Source organism: Syngnathus scovelli, unplaced genomic scaffold (assembly GCF_024217435.2).
Source record: "Syngnathus scovelli strain Florida unplaced genomic scaffold, RoL_Ssco_1.2 HiC_scaffold_28, whole genome shotgun sequence".
Taxonomy (NCBI): Eukaryota; Metazoa; Chordata; class Actinopteri; order Syngnathiformes; family Syngnathidae; genus Syngnathus; species Syngnathus scovelli.
In genome coordinates this window covers 210,979-225,162 of record NW_026061370.1, presented here as the reverse complement: position 1 = coordinate 225,162, position 14,184 = coordinate 210,979, and positions in this window count along the sequence as shown.

Sequence of the window (14,184 nt, the reverse complement as noted above, 5' to 3'; positions counted from 1 at the left end):
GACTATTGGTTGACAGTGTCTGTGAGTTACTTCAACCCAATAGTTCACAGAAATTACACATAGCTAATGTTGACCACAAAATGGCATGTGAGCTGGCCAGGAGTCCTGGAATCTTCTGATCTGTAGACAGATGCGTTCGTTATCCATTGCTCCACGAGCCCCACGGGAATATGTGGCTTGTAAGCTTTTGCAAAAAATGAAAATAAAAATAAAAAATGGGTGACATTATTTGAATACGCCATGATGCTTTATCCATTGCGCCACTCGCCCTACAAGTTAAGGCTATCGACCGCAAACGTGTGGAAAATCGTCATTGTCCAAAAGATGGCTGTTTAGCAATAGTAAGAAAGGGACAAATTCCACACAGTAATTGGAGTGTGCCATGACTCGGATTCGAACCGGGGTTGCTGCGGCCACAACGCAGAGTACTAACCACTATACGATCATGGCCAACATGTGCATCTTATTAACGCTACTGCGTACAGGCCATGATCGTGTAGTGGTTAATGTTCGATTCGAATCCGGGTTATGGTATAATCAAATGACCTTGTTGAATTTGTCTGCTGGTCACTGTTGCTAAACAGCCTTCCTTTGGACAATGACAGTTTTCCACACAAGTTTACAGTCGATACAGTCTTGTAGGGTGAGTGGCGCAATGGATGACACATGACGGCAGATGTTAGAGATTTGCTTACTCCAACTTATTTTGCAAGAACCACAAGGAGACAGGCAAGTTCTTTTAGACACCTGCAGGTGGAGAGTTCACTCGCTACAGGAATGAAGTCTAAAAGTCTCCTCCCTGCAAGGGCATATTTATTAGGAGGAACAGAGTGGGGGTGGGAGTGGACAGGTTTGGTGAACCCCCGGCCTCTGATAAGATCAGAGCAGGGGGTGTTTTACACTATTGTGGGAAACAGACTCTGCATTGTGAGGGCCAGACGTGATTGATTTAATTATTACATTGTGAGGGCCAGACAGGATTGATTTAATCATTACAGTCTACATTCCAACATAATCCTATGATAAAGATAACCTGGAAAACCCTAACATCTCCCTCCTGTTTTATCATATGATTATGCTACCCCAAACAACAAAGACAAGTAAGAAAAAAACACATATATATGTATAATGAAGAAAGAAGAATAGGAAAAATAAAAACAACAAACAATGATAGCAACACTTTCCAGTGAAGATGAGGCATTACCTTAATACCCCAGATCAAACTTATTGTGTAAGCGAAAAACCTGCTGGCCAGATGTTATTAGCAGGAAAATTCTTACACGGTCCCTTTGCCTAAGACGACCAGAATGCTATCAATAAAAAACAAAAACACAGAAACAGTACATCATTGTATCCATCACTTGCGAAGCATTTTCGATGGTCAAATCATCAAGTTTCTGTAAAACATGCTCAACAGAACAGCATCTACGCAATCCACGTCTCATTATCATTATCACGTCTGTCACGTCTAAGAAGTTGTATATGTGCTCGTGTTTTCGTCAGCTGATGATGTTCTAGTCTGTAGGTGAGGTCTGTCACACACACTGGCGCACACACTCTTGTCCAGTTGGCAGGCAGCATCGGACAACTCCTGTGACCACAAAACCATGATCCGTACTGAACAGGCACGTGCACTCATAGGATGCAGGTGGGGCAGTGCCTCTGAACTTCTGGCTGAAGTAGGTCCCGTCCGATGGTGCAGCCATGTTGGTAGTAGAGCCCTTACACCTTGAAAACAGCTCTCTCATCCTGGCACACAGCGGTGATGTCCAAAGCTCCCATCCAGTTTCCTCCTGGAGAGCAGTCGTCGTTAATGCATTTGTGGGTCCTGCAACCTTGGGTGCAACATGTGTAGTCAGCAAGACTTGGAATGGTCCCTCCCGTCGTGGCTGGCCCAGTTCCTTCCTTTGATGACCTCGATGTAGACCCAGTCTACTGGATTTATGGGGTTGTCGACCTGTGAGGAGGAAAGATCAAGCGGCAGTAAATTTGTCTTTGACACAGTTTGAGCGTCCTGATCATATAATCTGCCAAGGACTGCTCTTCATCTGTTGTTTGCAACTCTCGTAGTCAATTGTAGTGCCCATTTAACTGGCAAATAGGAATGTTTGCGGGAAGAGTTTGAACACTTCCTAATGATTCCCTTTAACCAAAAACTATTTATGACAGGGGCGTTCCCATTTATTGCCTCCTGGTTTAAAAGAGATTGTCTTATCCATGCCTTCTTTGTCCTCACACGCTCGCACCCACACAGGGTGTGAACACACACACACACACACACACACACACACACACACACACACACACACACACACACACACACACACACACACACACACGCACCCACGCAGACAAAGAGATTCTAATCCATCTCTCATGTAGCTTCTCTTGATAGAATCTCCTGTTGGTAACTGTATAGCAGACGTTTTAGCATATAATCCCATACTCTGCTCTCTCACTTCTACTTTTTCATGTCGGTGCAGTCGTAGGTGGCCCCTATTGCAGTCATTGTCTTGTTAACTGTCGCCTTGTGACTCCTATGCATGACTGTGTGAATGTCAAAAATTGAACGTACCTAACTTTCTGACCATCCAACCTCCACTGTGGTATAAAAACCCTTACTATTGTATTGAGTAGGTACATTGAGCAACCTAGCTTCCTCCTGACTGCCAAATGTCCTGTTCTAAAATTTATATAACTCGACCTCTACGTCTTAAGCTTGATGAGCCAAAATATAAGATCTTGCTCTTGTTTCCTACCGTTTTAGCCTATTTGTTTTATCCAAATCCGTTCAATCTCTGATTATAATCTGTAGCCCTACGTATTTTTCAAATTTCTATTTATTTATTTATTTATCAAATCTCCTCAGTTCTGTCAAACTCAGTGCACAATGAACCTCCCTTCCACTTTGAACCAAGCTCCACCAAATTTGGGAACGCCGTAGCAAGGAGTGCGATTTGGTTGTCGGACACTCCAAGTCCATATCTTTTTGCCGCACTTCACCCTATCAAGTTGGTGTTCTTTTGTTGTTGCTTCAGAGCGACCCCATCCATCACTCTTGAATGAGTCCATTGTTCAAATGAGTCAATTTTCATCATTGTGAGTTCCTCCGCTTTTCACTGTCTTTTCTCGTCCCCGAGGATGTTGTATTTCCTCCAGAGTGTACTTGTCCTCCTCCAAGCACAACAGCAGTCTTTTCTTGTCCTTCGCCAAAGGTCAAAGGTGCTTCAGAGCCAGGCACCATTTTGTAGTTGTTCACGGCTGCAGGCGAAGACTCGGATTGGGTTTCAGGGGCCCTGACACTGAGAATGACAGGCTGGTTTGAACACTTGTAAGACTATCTCCAAATGTAGCTGCTTCCATCAATTTGCTGGTAATGTTTGTTTACCAAACTTCAAATTCTTCTAATAACAGAGGTCTCGTTTTTATATCGTAAATCCTGCAACTCATCCTATTTTTTTGAGCTACATTTTATCTATAGTTCCAATTTAATCAGACAGTATGTTGTCTTCTGTATCATTATTGAAAATCAACTCATCGAGGTCTGCTTTCCACATCAAGCCCTGATCTGTATGTCTTGACCTCTCACATGTTATTGTCATGCTTGCTCAAAAATGTGACTTAGAGTATGGTGCTGTGAATTCTCAATCTCCCCAATGAAATTGGATCCCACCTCGTAGTTCTTATCTTTCTCATGTTCCTGTTAGCCTGCAATTGTCCAAATCAAAAATGTTTTCTTTTAACTGTCTTTCTTTTGAACCTCTAAATCTCTCGTGTTGCTAAACTATCTACACCAGAACAAAAAAATTACCACAATATAACACCAAATGTATTCGAAAATTCATCATAAAGTGTTGTCTTATTACTATCTTCCACTATCTGTCCTACTCGCTCCCCCCCCTTTTGAGGCTTGGCAACGCCCATGCCTCACACCTTGACAAACTTTTTGGGAGAATGCGTTCTTTACTACATACGATTCCATCATCATTTAATTTGACTTTCTTTCCAAAACGCTTCTCAATTTCTCAGTTCACACATCTTCTACATGTGTTACTGGTTCTCCAGTTTTTTTCTAGTTAATTATCAATCCAAAAGCTACGTGTTTCTTTCTAACATTCAACCTGTAATTTCTTTTCATTCAGGCTATCATTCATCAATGTTCATTTGCATCTCACACGCAGTCTCCAAAAAGGAGTCTTTCTATTACATTGGTCCCAATTCATCCAAGCTCACCACACAACATTCATATATCATTTTCAACTCAGGTTTCCTGGTAGAACAATCCACCAATTCAAAAAAACTTAACTATAACAACCAACTGGCAAATTAATCTGAATTTTTTCTTTGTTTTTAAATTTGAAGAACCCAATCTCTCAGATTTAGCTTGCATTTAGAATTTTGTATAATCTTATAACACAACCAATCAATTATTCCTATTAAATGTAGCATTGCAAAATCTTAAATTCACAATTTAGCTTCTTCCAATTCCTGAAAGCATGTTCTGTCATTTTTTTTTTTTTTCGAATTTCTCATGTGGGCTCGACTAGTGTGGATTAGTTTCTGCTTGCAAACAGATTTCTTTTTCCTCTCATTTTTATCTTTCAAAATCATTTCTGTTCTGCGGTGCAAATTGGATAGACCACAGTCTAGCAATTTTTTTTTTATACTAAAACTTTAGCCAATGTTCATCATTTTAACATATACGCACACACATGCACAGCTCTCGCATGCAAAAGGTAGTTCCCAGCAACAATGATTCGTCACAGGCTGGCCATTTCCTGTGGTCGATCATGAGCTGGTCCCTCCCATGCACACGAGGACAGCACATTCTAATTTTATTTATTTATCTTCTAGAAGCAAGTTGCATTTCTTTACCACTTGATTTGCATATTTTAACTTCAGTGTAACACAATTTGAGCTCTAGTCATTTGTAATTTGGGCATACAAACAGCATTGTCATACTTCTTGGATGGACAGGACTTCTAAAAATCTAAAAAAAATTCTAATAATCTGACAATGACATGTTTTGCTGTCATATGGGCATCTATTCTTTCTTTCTCTGTATGAGCATAAGCGGTCAAAGAGGAGGAAGCTTGTCATGCTAAAAATTTGGCTTCTCCTCTGCTATTTCCTCTACCCTTTGATTGATATTGTTTTGCAAAACGACACTCTCGTGCGAAGTGTCCTCGTCTCCCACAGTTCCAACAGTTGTCAGAATCTCGTGGGGGTTTTGAATTATATGGCGGCCTGCGACCTTGTTGGCCTCTACCTCTCCCTCTAACCTCCTGGGACCCTTGGAAGAAGACTGTTGTATCTTCATCTAGTTCATCATCATCATTATCTAGATGAAATACATCAGAACTTTTGCCTTTTTTGATCACTTTTTCAGCATGTCTGGCCCATTGCATAGTTGTTGTCACACTTGCAACATCCACTTCCACCAAATGTTTCCTCACCCAGTTGCCTATTTCAGGGCGGAAATTAGTGAGGAGCGCATTTTTAAGCTGTTGTTGATAAGCACTCTCAGCTGTATCATTGAATGGGATGCCACTATGCACCCTGAATTCTTTTTCAAATCTCAAACGAAAATCATCAGTATCTTCGCCAAGCTTCTGTTTTATTCCTGCCAAATGACCATAATTCGCTCGTCTTTGAAATATAGTTCGCACTCTTTGCACAAGACCATTCCATTGTGCTGCATACTCCCCTCCCAATTGATTTCCCTCAACGGGATAGGGAAAAGGCCCTTGATTATTTCTACCTGTATAATTTCCCCTAACCTTTGCCCAGTCTTTTCCCAAGGAGGACATTGCAGCTTCTCCTGCCTCATGTCCATTCAGTCTATAGGAATGTATAATTTCAGCCATGTCCTCTGCCCATATAGCTGGGTCTTCAGCAACAGGGGTAACCCCTTCAACAGCTTTTCTTGCCTCTTCCAAAGTCCATGGCCGGAAAACATATGTATGTGGGAGTTGGCCTTCCCCTACATTAGGGTTTGGCACCTGTATCATTGGGCACACATCAACCTTGTCCAAATTTTGAGAAAATCTAGCAGCAGTGGTCAAACTTCTTGTTTGTACAGGACTTCTAGTAATGTGACCCTGACTTCTTTTGTTGTTATATGGGGGGGGCTGCAGGTTTGTTAAGCTTGGATACAAGTTTTGTGTACGAGCGGAAGGCCCCTCTTGCTCCTCTGCTCGAGCTGCGCCTTCAGCGTCGGCGGGAGCCGTGGCCGCGGCAGTGCGCCTGCGCACTCCGGCCTCATTGTCTTCCGGCCTGACAAACATAGTCTCAGCCTCATCACCTTTCATCTTTCTATCTTTTGTCTTTTGGATTTGTTCTTTTCTCTCTTGTGAAGCTTTCAACCACACTTTAGCACAATCCAATTCTCTTTCTTTTGTTTTCTTTTTCAGTCCATTTTTCTTTTTATCCACACTCTCTTCTAAAACATCAACTACTATCTTCCACACTTCAACTCTCAACTTCCCTTCTACTCCATACTTTTTCTTCCACTTCGGCATATATTGCATGCAATTAAGAAATCTACTCGCCATGTACTTCTCATCTCCGTCAAGAGGTAGAGATTTACCGTTTTTATTTCCCATCTTAATTTTAGTAGCTTAAGGTTTTACAATTTTTTTTTTTTTCAATTTTTTTTTCTTTGAGGATCCTCAATGCAGGTTTAAATTGACCTTTCAACAAATTACTAGCCTGTTTTATTGCCATGGATCAACGCTAGAACTGCTTCTTAGTCAATTTATCCTACCAGTCACACACTCAATCACACAAACTCCAGCGCTTTTTTAGGCCTATCCAGGGATGGGTGTAAAACCCTCCCAAACAGCTTTGGAAAAACGGACAAAAGAAAAAATCTACGCCCTTCTTCAATTAAGAAAAAGAAGCTCTGTTTTTCTTAGCCCGTTTCTTCCACTGGGACTTGAACCCAAGCTATTCTTTGGCTTGGAAAAACATACAAAGAAAAATCTACGCCCTTCTTTGATTAACAAAAAAGAAGCTCCGTGTTTCTTAGCACGTTCCTTCCACTGGGACTTTAACCCAAGCCAGATCCCTCAGCTCGGAAAAACAGACAAAGAAGAGTCTACACACTTCTTCGATGAACGAAAAAGAAGCTCTGCCTTTCTTAGCCTGTTTCTTCCACTGGGACTTGAACCCAAGCTATCTCCCGTGCACCTCTATGTGTTACGCGTTTAACAACACAACACAATTTCAAGCCTTTAACTTACTTGTCCCCTGGTTCGTTGCACTGCCGGGTCCCGTCAATCCACCTCTGTCAGACGAAGGCAGACCTAAGATGCTGGCCCAGCGAAAAATTTCCTTCCCAGGTCTTTCTTTACCAGGTCCGGCTAGTGGACGCTGGCCCGTCGACGGTGTACAGCGCGTCGTCCTCCGTCAGCCAGATGATGGGTATGAGGGTCCCGGGTTTCGGCACCAAAATGTTAGAGATTTGCTTACTCCAACTTATTTTGCAAGAACCACAAGGAGACAGGCAAGTTCTTTTAGACACCTGCAGGTGGAGACTTCACTCGCTACAGGAATGAAGTCTAAAAGTCTCCTCCCTGCAAGGGCATATTTATTAGGAGGAACAGAGTGGGGGTGGGAGTGGACAGGTTTGGTGAACCCCTGAAGATCAGAGCAGGGGGTGTTTTACACTATTGTGGGAAACAGACTCTGCATTGTGAGGGCCAGACGTGATTGATTTAATTATTACATTGTGAGGGCCAGACAGGATTGATTTAATCATTACAGTCTACATTCCAACATAATCCTATGATAAAGATAACCTGGAAAACCCTAACAGCAGATTCAAGTGATGAGAATCGAAACAACAGATTCAAGAGACCCAAGGTAAATGAACACAACCCGTTTCGTTTCAATTGACAGCCCATGTGACATGCACCTCAGATGAAATGGGGCTAGTTGATCAACAGCAATGTTTTAACGAAGGGATCATCTGGGAGTTAAACCCCAGACCTCTCACACCCAAAGCAAGATTCATACCCCTAGACCACTGGTGTCAAACTCGAGGCCCGGGGGCCAGTTATGGCCCACCGTATCATTTTCTGTGGCCCGCAACGACAAATTGTGCATTAAATCTATGTCATACTAACATTGCAAATTGTCGGAACTTTTAAGAATCTTCTTAAAATTATTTTTGAAATATGTGAAAAGTTTCCACGAGTCTGATTTGAAAAAGCAATTATTTGTCAGTTTGTTTTGTAGCTTATACTGTATATAATATGAGGCGTTTATTTATTTGGGTTGACAGTCATAATGGCCCGTCGAGGGAAACTTTGACTACAATGTGGCCCGCGACAAAAATGAGTTTGACACCCATGCCCTAGACCAACGAGCCTCAAAGAAAGCTTGCAGACCATGTTACATTCTGTGTAACATTGGCCTGTCAAACACTCCATACAACGATAGACAACAGTGTTTCAAAGAAGAGTCCGTCCGGGAGTTTTACCCGGGTAATCAAAGAACCCTAGGCAAGAATCATTCCCCTGCACCAATGAGCCCCATACTAGACCAGCTGACCCCATTATATTCCGATTGGTAGCCCATGTGACATGGACCTGAAGACTGAATGTCAGTGATTTAAGTCAAGTCAACAAGTCCGATGTCAGCGGCGCGTTGCAGTTCAAATTTTGCTACAGGCCCATATAACAATATATAAACTATGTATGAAATAACAAAAATATAAACAACTATTTTATCGAACCATGCATGTCACTCCAAATCAATAAATCCATCAGAATCTTCGTCTTCCGTGTCACTTGAGAAAAAAAAAAAGAAAAAAAATTGACGCCGGAAAGAATACGTGTGCCACGGACGTCAGACTAGATATATCAAATAAATGTAATATAAACATCAATTTTAACAAACCATCCGTGTCACTCCAAATCATTAAATCCACCGGAATATTCATCCTATGTGTAAAAAAACCCCCAAAATAAACAGCTGTCGATTCCGGACCTACGTGCGGCGCTGATGTCAGCCTCATTTTCAGTTGGCGGCTCCAATTATTCCACAGATCTACATATATAACTATATCGTAGCGTTACAGAAGTACCAGGCAAGACGTGGGTTTGGTAACAGGCCGGCTCTTTATTTCACAAATCAAGAGCGCAACATGTGAGCCAACACACGCAAGCGCCCAGGATCGCTCTTTCCGCCCCCCCCACGCCCTGCTGCCTTCACGGCCTCCCTAAAAAATCGGAAACTACTGAAGTCTAACAACATACACGTTGCTACTCTAAATAAACTACATATCAAATAACTATAAAATAAATAACAAGTTTATCGAATAATCTGTATAACTCCAAATCACTAAATCTCCCGACTTCGGAAGTCAGTAAATGGAACTCATTGTCAGTGAGGCTCCAATTATTCCACAGCCATAGTGCCCCCTCATGCGGTTAAAAAGTGAAAATAACATGTGAAGTGATCAACTATACTAGTAAATAAGTAAAGTGTTAATGATAAAGTAAAAATTTGTGAAAAAATTCACATATAAGTCGCTCCTGAGTAAAAGTCGCCCCCCCACCCAAAGTATGAAAAAAAACCTCGACTTATAGTCCGAAACATACGGTGTATAAATGTGTTATTTATTTATATAAAGGCCAGTCCACGAAAATATTTCTGACACGTAACCGGTCCGTGGCACAAAAGAGGTTGGGGACCACTGATTTAGTAGAAGGTGGCTACAGATGAACGTTTCAGTTCAATTTGAAAAACTTAAAGGTCACTCAAGTTCAGACGCACGCACAACCAATGCAGCTATATAATAACTCTGCTGCAAACATAGGTTAACGCACTTGGGTTGAAAAGCGAACCCCGGTCTTTCACGCAACAAGCAGAGATACTATTCACGATACTAACGAGGAACATGCCCTGTGTTGGGGCAAGATGCACTGCTTGGCGGAAGAAAGGAAAGGGAGGGGACAGAAAGGAGAACGCTCACGGAACACATGCGCATATACCTATTATGTGGATTTTAACCATCTGTAAAGGTTTCTAAAACAGTACTGAAATGGGACAATCTGCTGGTCTGGTTCATATATGCCTGCCTTCAAGTTTAGAGGGCACTACCTTTAGGGGGAGCATTGAAGGTTAGGGTTAAATGTGAGGGGGTTACCGTTAGCGAGTTAGCAGGTTAGGGGTTAATTATTAGGGTTTGGTTATTATTAGGGTTTTAGAGTTAGCGTTAGGGCTTGAAGTTAGGGAATTAGGAGCATTAGGCCAACCAGATTCCATTTATTCCATTAATCACTGACATTCAGTCTTCAGGTCCATGTCACATGGGCTACCAATCGGAATGTAACGGGGTCAGCTGGTCGACTATGGGGCTCATTGGTACAGGGGAATGATTCTTGCATGATTCTTGCTTTGGGTGCATGATTGCCTGGGTTTAGCTCCCGGACAAGCTCCTCTTGCAAACACTGTTGTCTATCATTATGTGGAGCGTTTGACAGGCCAACGTTACACGGAATGTAACATGGTCCGCAAGCCCTCATTCTTGTTCGTTGGTCTAAGGGTATGATTCTCGCTTTGGGTGTGGGAGGTCCTGGGTTCAACTCCCAGACGAACCCTTCTTTAAAACATTGCTGTTGATCAACTAGCCCAATTTAATCTTGGGGGCTAGCCCGAATCCATACACGGTGGATGGCGACAGTGATATTTGAGAAGTGAAAAGAAGTTTATTGGATTTGCAGACAGTGTGCAATCATTATTTCAACAAAGGTAGGCAGGTACATAAATTTAGTAGATCCTCCTTTTGCAGAAATAACAGCCTCTAGACCAGTGGTTCTTAACCTGGGTTCGGTCAAACCCTGGGGGTTCGGTGAGTGGTTTTCAGGGGTTCGACAGAGCCTCCACTGCAGAGGTCCGAACACACTTGATTTATATATCCACATATCTGAACTGGTCTCGCAAAGGCAAAAGCAGAAGTCACACTGATTTGCTGGTATGTCATTTGTTGTGAATTCATGCATTGTGTTTGTTTTATTCTTTGAACAAGGTGATGTTTATGCACGGCTCATTTTGTGCACCAGTAAAAACATCTCTGTCTTGAAAAAAAAAAAAAAAAATCACTAAAGAGGGGTTTGGTGAATGCGCATATGAAACTGCTGGGGTTTGGTACCGCCAACAAGGTTAAGAACCACTGCTCTAGATACTTCCTAAAGCTTCTATAGCTGCTTCTAATGTGAGTGTGGATTCTGGTTGAAGGTATATTGGACCATTCTTCTTGACAAATCTGTAACTCCCATGAACTTCATTTCACTTTTCAAATATCTTTGTCTCTGTCCGTTATATGATATATTTAACTGATATTGCTGATCTGAACAGCCAATGATTTATAAAGGAAAATCTTGAAATTGATTTTGCATACGAATGAAACTTTTGCATATGACCGTATATGACCAAAGGGTTGAGGTCCAACCGAGACTTGAGCTGGGATCACTGGTTTCAGAGTTGAGTGTTCAAGGAACCCTCAGGTGTATAGAAGCATAGGCTTTCATGGGGCAGCACACAAGCAACCATTTCACAATTTCTACCCAGCTATATGACAATATATTTGAGGTCCCACCAAGACTTGAACTCAGAATGCTGGATTCAGTGTCCAGAGTACTTACCATTACACTATGGAACCCTGGCAGTGACAGAAGGAGGGGCATCATTTTTCTAAGCACAATGCACTCTCTAAGGCGCTCATTTTACTAAACTGACAAAATTAGTGGAAGCAGTGATTACACACTCATAGTGCTGTACACAATGTACTGGATTGGAATTTCCAAATTTTTGTTCCAGACAAATGACTACAAATTGTAAGTTCCACCAAGACCTGAGCTTGTATTGCTAGATTCAGAGTGCTCACAATCACACCATGCCAACATTATACGGTAATCTAGAAGAGCATTAGCTTTCGAACCATCCAAGATCTAAAGTAAGTTCCACCAGTTGACATTGTAACTCGGAGAACATGTGATTACTTTATCAAATACTATTTGACCAATTATTTGAGGTACCACTGAAACTTAAAACTCGGATCACTGGATTCAGAGTCCAGAGTGCTAACCATTACACCATGGAATAGACACACACACACGTACTCACACTTACACACACGCGTGCACGCACGCGCGCGCACGCACGCACGCACGCACGCACGCACGCACGCGCGCGCACACACACACACACACGCACGCACGCACGCACACACACACACACACACACACACACACACACACACACAGGACAGTGACTCTCATAAACATAGATACAAAATAGTCAGGTGACGCTTTCCCGCCTTTTCCGGACAGTATAATAGCTTGACCTGGAGATGGGGGATGTTGTTACATCTGCTGAAGTGCCGTGTGCATTGACCGCCATTAAACAATCCCAAGATCTTGCCAATAAAGAACAAACCGTTACTCCACATCTTAGTTTTCCTGACCCAGCAACAGACATCATCAACAACATGCAACAGCTGTTGGTGGAATCGAACCCGCACTTTCCTAACTGTGAAGTGGACGTGCTAACCAGTGTACCACCAAGCCGCCAAAGAGCATATAAATATTATTATGTAGAGTCAAATACAAGCCAGATTCCAGATTCAAAACCACCCTTCGACGAGGATGGGAATCCATGCGTGCAGAGCACAGCGGATTATCAATCCATCACCTTAAACTCTCGGCCGCCTCTTCTTGGACAATTTGTGTTGACACATCACATTATGTACGTTGTGCCAAGATACTTTCGATGTGAAGATATTGAAAATCCGGCGAGGATGTGATATGAAATGATGAGTGGAGACCACAATCGGGTAGCAACACATCGCCTGAATATCTCAGCCACTGCATCTCATGCATGAGTTGTATGGGCGACATGATATGGTATGTACGGTGTGGTATAACCCGCAAGGTAATATGATACGATACTTTAGATGCGAAATGATGAAGAGGTAAGCCACAAAAGAAGTGACACTGTCAACAAAGAAAAACGTTTTTTCAATGTTGTCTCACCCCAAATCTTTGGGATTATCGGATCTGCGCAGTTGGATAATTCCACCAACATTTTGACATCAACATTCTTTCATGGTCTGCCTAGGTGTCCTGGTTGAAGATCCTAAAGGTTTTGAACTCATTTTATGCTTCCGCATATAAGCCATGATCGTATAGTGATAAGTACTCTGCGTTGCGGCCCCAGCAACTCCGGTTGAATCATGTTTGCAAAAGTATTACACACAAGCTTGGAAGGTACAACCTATTCCTGGGCAATGGACACAATGGATAATGCATCTGACTACGGAACAGAAGATTCTAGTTTCAATTCCTCGCTACCTTATATGGCACATTTTGGTCAACATTAGCTATGTGCACTTGAAACTTATGCATTGAAGTGACTTAAGGACACTGTCAAGTTTTTCCAATGTTGTCTCATCTCAAGTCTTTGGAAGTCTGATAGTTCCACCAACATTTTAACATCAACATTCTTTCATTTTATGCCTGGGTGTCCTGGCTGCAGATCCTAAAAAAAGACCCTAAACTCATTGTATGCTATTGCATGATCGTGTAGCGTTGTGGCCGCAGCATCCCCGGAACAAATCTGGGTCACGGCCTAATTAAATTACCTTGCTGAATTTGTCCATTGTTCATTGTTGCCAAACAGTCTTCTGTTAAACACAAGCTTCCAGACATTACGTCCACCTATGTTTTAATATCCACTTTATTTCATCTTTTTTTAGGCCTGGCTGCCACGAGGCAGCGGTAGACATACAATTATGACCCTGAAAGAATACGCGCAAACTGGCCATGATCCATCCATCCATTTTCTGAACCGCTTAGTCCCCACGGGGGTCGCGGGCGTGCTGGAGCCTATCCCAGCCGTCATCAGGCAGTAGGCGGGGGACACCCTGAACTGGTTGCCAGCCAATCGCAGGGCACACAGAGACAGACAACCAATCGCACTCACACTCACACCTAGGGACAATTTGGAGTCTTCAATCGGCCTACCAAGCATGTTTTTGGAATGTGGGAGGAAACCGGAGTGCCCGGAGAAAACCCACGCCATGATATTTATCAAAATTCGTTAATCACCGAAATGCAGTCCTCAGGTCAATGTCATATTCGCTACCAATCGGAATGTAACGGCGTCAGCTAATTT